Source organism: Salvelinus namaycush, chromosome 26 (genome assembly GCF_016432855.1).
Source record: "Salvelinus namaycush isolate Seneca chromosome 26, SaNama_1.0, whole genome shotgun sequence".
NCBI lineage: Eukaryota > Metazoa > Chordata > Actinopteri > Salmoniformes > Salmonidae > Salvelinus > Salvelinus namaycush.
In genome coordinates, this window is record NC_052332.1 from 32,453,249 (window position 1) to 32,459,999 (window position 6,751).

The following is a 6,751-nucleotide window of genomic DNA, read 5'->3' on the forward strand; positions in this document are numbered from 1 at the left end:
CAGAAATTACATTATAAATATTCCCTAACCTTTGATGATCTTCATCAGAATGTACTCACAGGAATCCTAGTTCCACAATAAATTGTTGTTTTGTTCGATAATGTCCATTATTTATGTCCAAGTAGCTACTTTTGTTAGCACGTTTAGTACGCATATCCAAACGCTCGTGCAGGTCCAGGCGAACGGACGAAAACTTCAAAAAGTTATATTACAGGTCGAATAAACTTGTCAAACTAAGTATAGAATCAATCTTTAGGATGTTGTTATCATAAATATTCAATAACGTTCCAACCGGAGAATTCCTTTGTGTCTATAGAAGTAATGGAACGCAAGTTGATATCATGTGGAATGCGCATGACCAGGACCTGGCTCTTTGCCAGACCACTGACTCAAACAGCTCCCATCCGGCTCAACATCACAGTAGAAGCTTCATTCAACGTTCTACAGACTGTTGACATCTAGTGGAAGCCGTAGGAAGTTCAAACAGATCCATATCCCACAGGGATTTCAATAGGCGATGAGTTGAAAATCGACCAGCCTCAGAATTCCCACTTCCTGTTTGGATTTTTTCTCAGGTTTTTGCCTGCCATATGAGTTCTGTTATACTCACAGACATCATTCAAACAGTTTTAGAAACTTCAGAGTGTTTTCTATCCAATAGTAATAATAATATGCATATATTAGGACAGGGACAGAGTAGGAGGCAGTTCACTCTGGGCACGCTATTCATCCAAAGTGAAAATGCTACCCCCTATCCCTAAAAAGTTTTAAACTCTGCATATCGGCTGACGTTGGACTTGATGAGGAGGTCCACCAATGAGCCACGAGAGAACATGAGCTGGGGACGGTCACAATAGTGCCTCTAGAACAGTCTGAATTCTATGGGGCATGGAAACGTTGCTCAATTGGTTTCAAGGGACTTAACGTGTGCCAGGAAAACATTCCCCACATCATTGCACCACCGCCACCAGCCTGTACCGTTGACACGAGGCAGGATGGGGCCATGGACTCACGCTGCTGAAGCCAAATCCTGACTCTGCCATCAGCATGATGCAACAGGAACCGGGATTCGTCAGACCAGGCAATGTTTTTCCACTTCTCAATTGTCAAGTGTTGGTGATCGCCTGCCCACTGGAGCCACTTCTTGTTTTTAGCTGATAGGAGTGTAACACGGTGTGATCGTCTGCTGCAATAGCCCATCCGTGACAGGGGTCGACTAGTTGTGTGTTCCGTGATGCTGTTCTGCACACCACTGTTGTACTGCGCCCTTATTTGCCTGTTTGTGGCCCGCCTGTTAGCTTGCATGATTCTTGCTGTTGTCCTTCCACCTCTCATCAAGGAGCTGTTGTCCTTCCACCTCTCATCAAGGAGCTATTGTCCTTCCACCTCTCATCAAGGAGCTGTTGTCCTTCCACCTCTCATCAAGGAGCTGTTGTCCTTCCACCTCTCATCAAGGAGCTGTTGTCCTTCCACCTCTCATCAAGGAGCTGTTGTCCTTCCACCTCTCATCAAGGAGCTGTTGTCCTTCCACCTCTCATCAAGGAGCTGTTGTCCTTCCACCTCTCATCAAGGAGCTGTTGTCCTTCCACCTCTCATCAAGGAGCTGTTGTCCTTCCACCTCTCATCAAGGAGCTGTTGTCCTTCCACCTCTCATCAAGGAGCTGTTGTCCTTCCACCTCTCATCAACGAACTGTTGTCCTTCCACCTCTCATCAAGGAGCTGTTGTCCTTCCACCTCTCATCAAGGAGCTGTTGTCCTTCCACCTCTCATCAAGGAGCTGTTGTCCTTCCACCTCTCATCAACGAGCTGTTGTCCTTCCACCTCTCATCAAGGAGCTGTTGTCCTTCCACCTCTCATCAAGGAGCTGTTGTCCTTCCACCTCTCATCAACGAACTGTTGTCCTTCCACCTCTCATCAAGGAGCTGTTGTCCTTCCACCTCTCATCAAGGAGCTGTTGTCCTTCCACCTCTCATCAAGGAGCTGTTGTCCTTCCACCTCTCATCAAGGAGCTGTTGTCCTTCCACCTCTCATCAAGGAGATGTTGTCCTTCCACCTCTCATCAAGGAGCTGTTGTCCTTCCACCTCTCATCAAGGAGCTGTTGTCCTTCCACCTCTCATCAAGGAGCTGTTGTCCTTCCACCTCTCATCAAGGAGCTGTTGCCCTTCCACCTCTCATCAACGAACTGTTGTCCTTCCACCTCTCATCAAGGAGCTGTTGTCCTTCCACCTCTCATCAAGGAGCTGTTGTCCTTCTACCTCTCATCAAGGAGCTGTTGTCCTTCTACCTCTCATCAAGGAGCTGTTGTCCTTCTACCTCTCATCAAGGAGCTGTTGTCCTTCCACCTCTCATCAAGGAGCTGTTGTCCTTCCACCTCTCATCAAGGAGCTGTTGTCCTTCCACCTCTCATCAAGGAGATGTTGTCCTTCCACCTCTCATCAACGAGCTGTTGTCCTTCCACCTCTCATCAAGGAGCTGTTGTCCTTCCACCTCTCATCAAGGAGCTGTTGTCCTTCCACCTCTCATCAAGGAGCTGTTGTCCTTCCACCTCTCATCAAGGAGCTGTTGTCCTTCCACCTCTCATCAAGGAGCTGTTGTCCTTCCACCTCTCATCAAGGAGCTGTTGTCCTTCCACCTCTCATCAAGGAGATGTTGTCCTTCCACCTCTCATCAAGGAGCTGTTGTACTTCTACCTCTCATCAAGGAGCTGTTGTCCTTCCACCTCTCATCAAGGAGCTGTTGTCCTTCCACCTCTCATCAAGGAGCTGTTGTCCTTCCACCTCTCATCAAGGAGCTGTTGTCCTTCCACCTCTCATCAAGGAGCTGTTGTCCTTCCACCTCTCATCAAGGAGCTGTTGTCCCCCAGAGGACTGCCGCTGACTGGATGTTTTTTGTTTGTCACACCGTTCTCTGTAAACCCTAGACACTGTCGTGTGTGAAAAGCCCAGGAGGCCGTCCGTTTCGGAGATACTGGAACCGGTGCGCCTGGCACCGACGATCATACCACGCTCAAAGTCACTTAGGTCACTCGTTTGGCCCATTCTATCGTTCAATCAAACAGTAACTGAATGCCTCGATACCTGTCTGCCTGCTTTATATAGCAAGCCATGGCCACATGACTCACCGTCTGTAGGAACGCACCATTTTGGTGAACGGGGTGGTGTACCTAATACACTGGCCACGGTGTATACTCGCTGTATTATTTTAAATAGTGTGGCCTTACAGTCAATCAAACATTAGGTTACACAGAAAAATGCAGTTACACAGTTAGTTTGGAGCATTGCACACAAGTCACGCCGTCATTGAATCATAAATGTTTCACACCTCCATATACCGTACCAACCTTAGACATGAGGTCAAAGTTGAACCTCTGTCCCTCCTTAACGATCTTAGTATAGGTGATATTTTTCTCGGGCTCTGGTTGGCTCTCAGCTGGAGAGGGGCTGGCCTGCTCCTGTCCCCCCCCCCTGGGTCTCCTCTGTCTGGGGTGCCACCTCTCCCTCCTGTTGGGTCTGTTCTGCCTGGGGGCCACCTCTCCCTCCTGTTGGGTCTGTTCTGCCTGGGGGCCACCTCTCCCTCCTGTTGGGTCTGTTCTGCCTGGGGGTCACCTCTCCTTCCTGTTGGGTCTGTTCTGCCTGGGGGCCACCTCTCCCTCCTGTTGGGTCTGTTCTGCCTGGGGGCCACCTCTCCCTCCTGTTGGGTCTGTTCTGCCCCAGCATCAGGTTAGGGGCTGGAGATGCCTCATCACTGACCATCACTGGCTTTTCCTCCTCCACAGAGCTGTTCTCTACCAGACACCTCTCTACCTCCCCCTCTGAGTCTGGGGTTTGAGGGAGGGACCAAGCTTCAGCGATGGAGTTCCTTCACCTCCTCAGGCTCTTCACTGCCCACACAACGCACAGCTGGTTATGAGGACATTATACAGGTTTGTAGTGGTGGACACAACTAGAATGGCTGTTGGCAGTGCTGTGTAGGCTAATTCCCTTAGGTGGAGATTTCTATAGTCCTCTATTCTAAATGAAGCCCTCATCTAAGAGATTGATGGAAAATGACACGAAAAGAGTAAAGGCAGGGTAGAGGTTTGTCCCGTGTGTGTGTGTTGACCTGTCACGTAGCTTCAGTGGTACCTACCTGGCGTAGCAGAACAGCTGTAGGTTAGAGATAGACCACAGAGCTCAGGGCCTCCTCTCCCTCCTCCAGCTTCTCTTCCCAGTCCTCCTGCACAGCCTCATAACTATGGCCTGCCTGCTGACAACAGTCATAACTATGGCCTACCTGCTGACAACAGTCATAACTCTGGCCTGCCTGCTGACAACAGTCATAGCTCTGGCCTGCCTGCTGACAACAGTCATAACTCTGGCCTGCCTGCTGACAACAGTCATAACTATGGCCTGCCTGCTGACAACAGTCATAACTATGGTCTGCCTACTGACAACAGTCATAACTATGGCCTGCCTGCTGACAACAGTCATAACTCTGGCCTGCCTGCTGACAACAGTCATAACTCTGGCCTGCCTGCTGACAACAGTCATAACTATGGCCTGCCTGCTGACAACAGTCATAACTCTGGCCTGCCTGCTGACAACAGTCATAACTCTGGCCTGCCTGCTGACAACAGTCATAACTCTGGCCTGCCTGCTGACAACAGTCATAACTCTGGCCTGCCTGCTGACAACAGTCATAACTCTGGCCTGCCTGCTGACAACAGTCATAACTCTGGCCTGCCTGCTGACAACAGTCATAACTGCTGACAACAGGAGACAGGCTACAGACAAAGTGACATCCAAGCGGACACACAATATAGCAAATCAAATCAAATCAAATCAAATGTATTTATATAGCCCTTCTTACATCAGCTGATATCTCAAAGTGCTGTACAGGAACCCAGCCTAAAACCCCAAACAGCAAGCAATGCAGGTGTAGAAGCACGGTGGCTAGGAAGAACTCCCTAGAAAGGCCAAAACCTAGGAAGAAACCTAGAGAGGAACCAGGCTATGAGGGGTGGCCAGTCCTCTTCTGGCTGTGCCGGGTGGAGATTATAACAGAACAATATAGTGTGCACGCACGCACACAGACACACAGACACACACACACACACACACACTCTTGCACAGACACACACTTGCAGACATACACACACACTTGCACACACACACCCACAGACACACGCACAGACACATGCACAGACACAGACACACATCCTTATGCCAAAGTCTCTCACAATAACCCTCAGGACAATCACCGTTAACACATTGTTTTGTGAAAGGTCAAAGCAGACGGACCATTACATATTCACACCTCCACTTAGTCACATTGGTTAAATGAGATCATGTAATGCTTTGTGAGGATGTGCTACATCTAGAGGAACGAACACAGCTAGACTCACTTTGTACTCCACGGTCCAGGACAGCAGTCCATTGAATTTGAAACTGGCCCAGTTTCCAGCATAGTACTTTCTCCTGTAGGATTGAGCATTGAAGGAATTGGGATCATGTCATTTTTCACACCTTGTACACAATCATGCACATTTAACTTATCAAGAAATCAATTTTAATGAACAAGTATACAGAATATTAACTCCAGTACGCAGTACACTATTCTAGCACACCTGATTCTAATAATTAGCTGGTTGAAAAGCTGAATCAGGTTAGTTACAACTGGGGTTGGAGTTAAAACCTACAGGAGGGTAGCTCTCCAGGAACAGGGTTGGAGTTAAAACCTACTACAGGAGGGTAGCTCTCCAGTAACAGGGTTGGAGTTAAAACCTACAGGAGGGTAGCTCTCCAGGAACAGGGTTGGTGTTAAAACCTACAGGATGGTAGCTCTCCAGGAACAGGGTTGGAGTTAAAACCTACAGGAGGGTAGCTCTCCAGGAACAGACTCACCCTGACCCAGCTCTCTCTCCCCCTCAGAATCACCCTGACCCAGCTCCCTCGGACTCACCCTAACCGAGCTCCCTCACACCTTCACCCTTACCCAGCTCCCTCGCCCCCTCAGACTCACCCTTAACCAGTTCTCTCACCCCATCAGACTAACCCTTACCAAGCTTCCTCACCCCTTCCCAGCTCCCTCACCCTCTCAGACTCACCCTTACCCAGCTCCCTCACCCCTTCCCAGCTCGCTCACCCCTTCACTCCCACCCAGCTCCCTCACCCCCTCAGAATCACCCTTACCCAGTTCTCTCACCCCCTCAGACTCACCTGTCAACATGCAAGACCCTCTTTCCAAAACGGGAGCAGGCAATTGAAATGACAGACTCAGAGAAGCCTGGAAATGAACAGAGACAGTAGACCCATTGTCAGACCCAAGATTCAACTCTTCAATCCATTATCTCCATGTGGTTGTTGTCTGAATGGCATGGTTTATTCAATTTGAGTAATGCTTTCCAATTCAACCTGAACTCATTGACAAGCAGCACACTGCGTTAACAGCACCTGCTCATTCAGGTACTAGTGATGAGTATTTCTTTGAGTGTATTGCTTATTCTATTGTCAATGGGAGATAAATGTCTAGAATGATACTCTTAGGCCATTTGAAGTTGACAGTTGAACAAGGTTAAAATAAAATGAGTTCCATTTGAATAGCACTACGTTTTCCCCCCTGGGGGAGAAAGCAGTAGCCTCTGATGAGGAGCACACCAAGGAAACATCCACCTGGTGTCCATCTAAACAAGTGAAAGAGGTTTCTATTCCCTGGAGATGACAAAAAGTGAAATGTCCAGTCAGAGGCAGAAGAGTCTGGCCACAGAGACTG

General features: G+C 48.8%; 1 pseudogene; it reads right to left on the reverse strand.

Moving 5' to 3' along the window:
* The window catches only part of LOC120021083, a 105,304-nt pseudogene extending 99,096 nt beyond the window's left edge, over nucleotides 1-6,208 (reverse strand).
* Nucleotides 6,209-6,751: the final 543 nt, after the last annotated feature.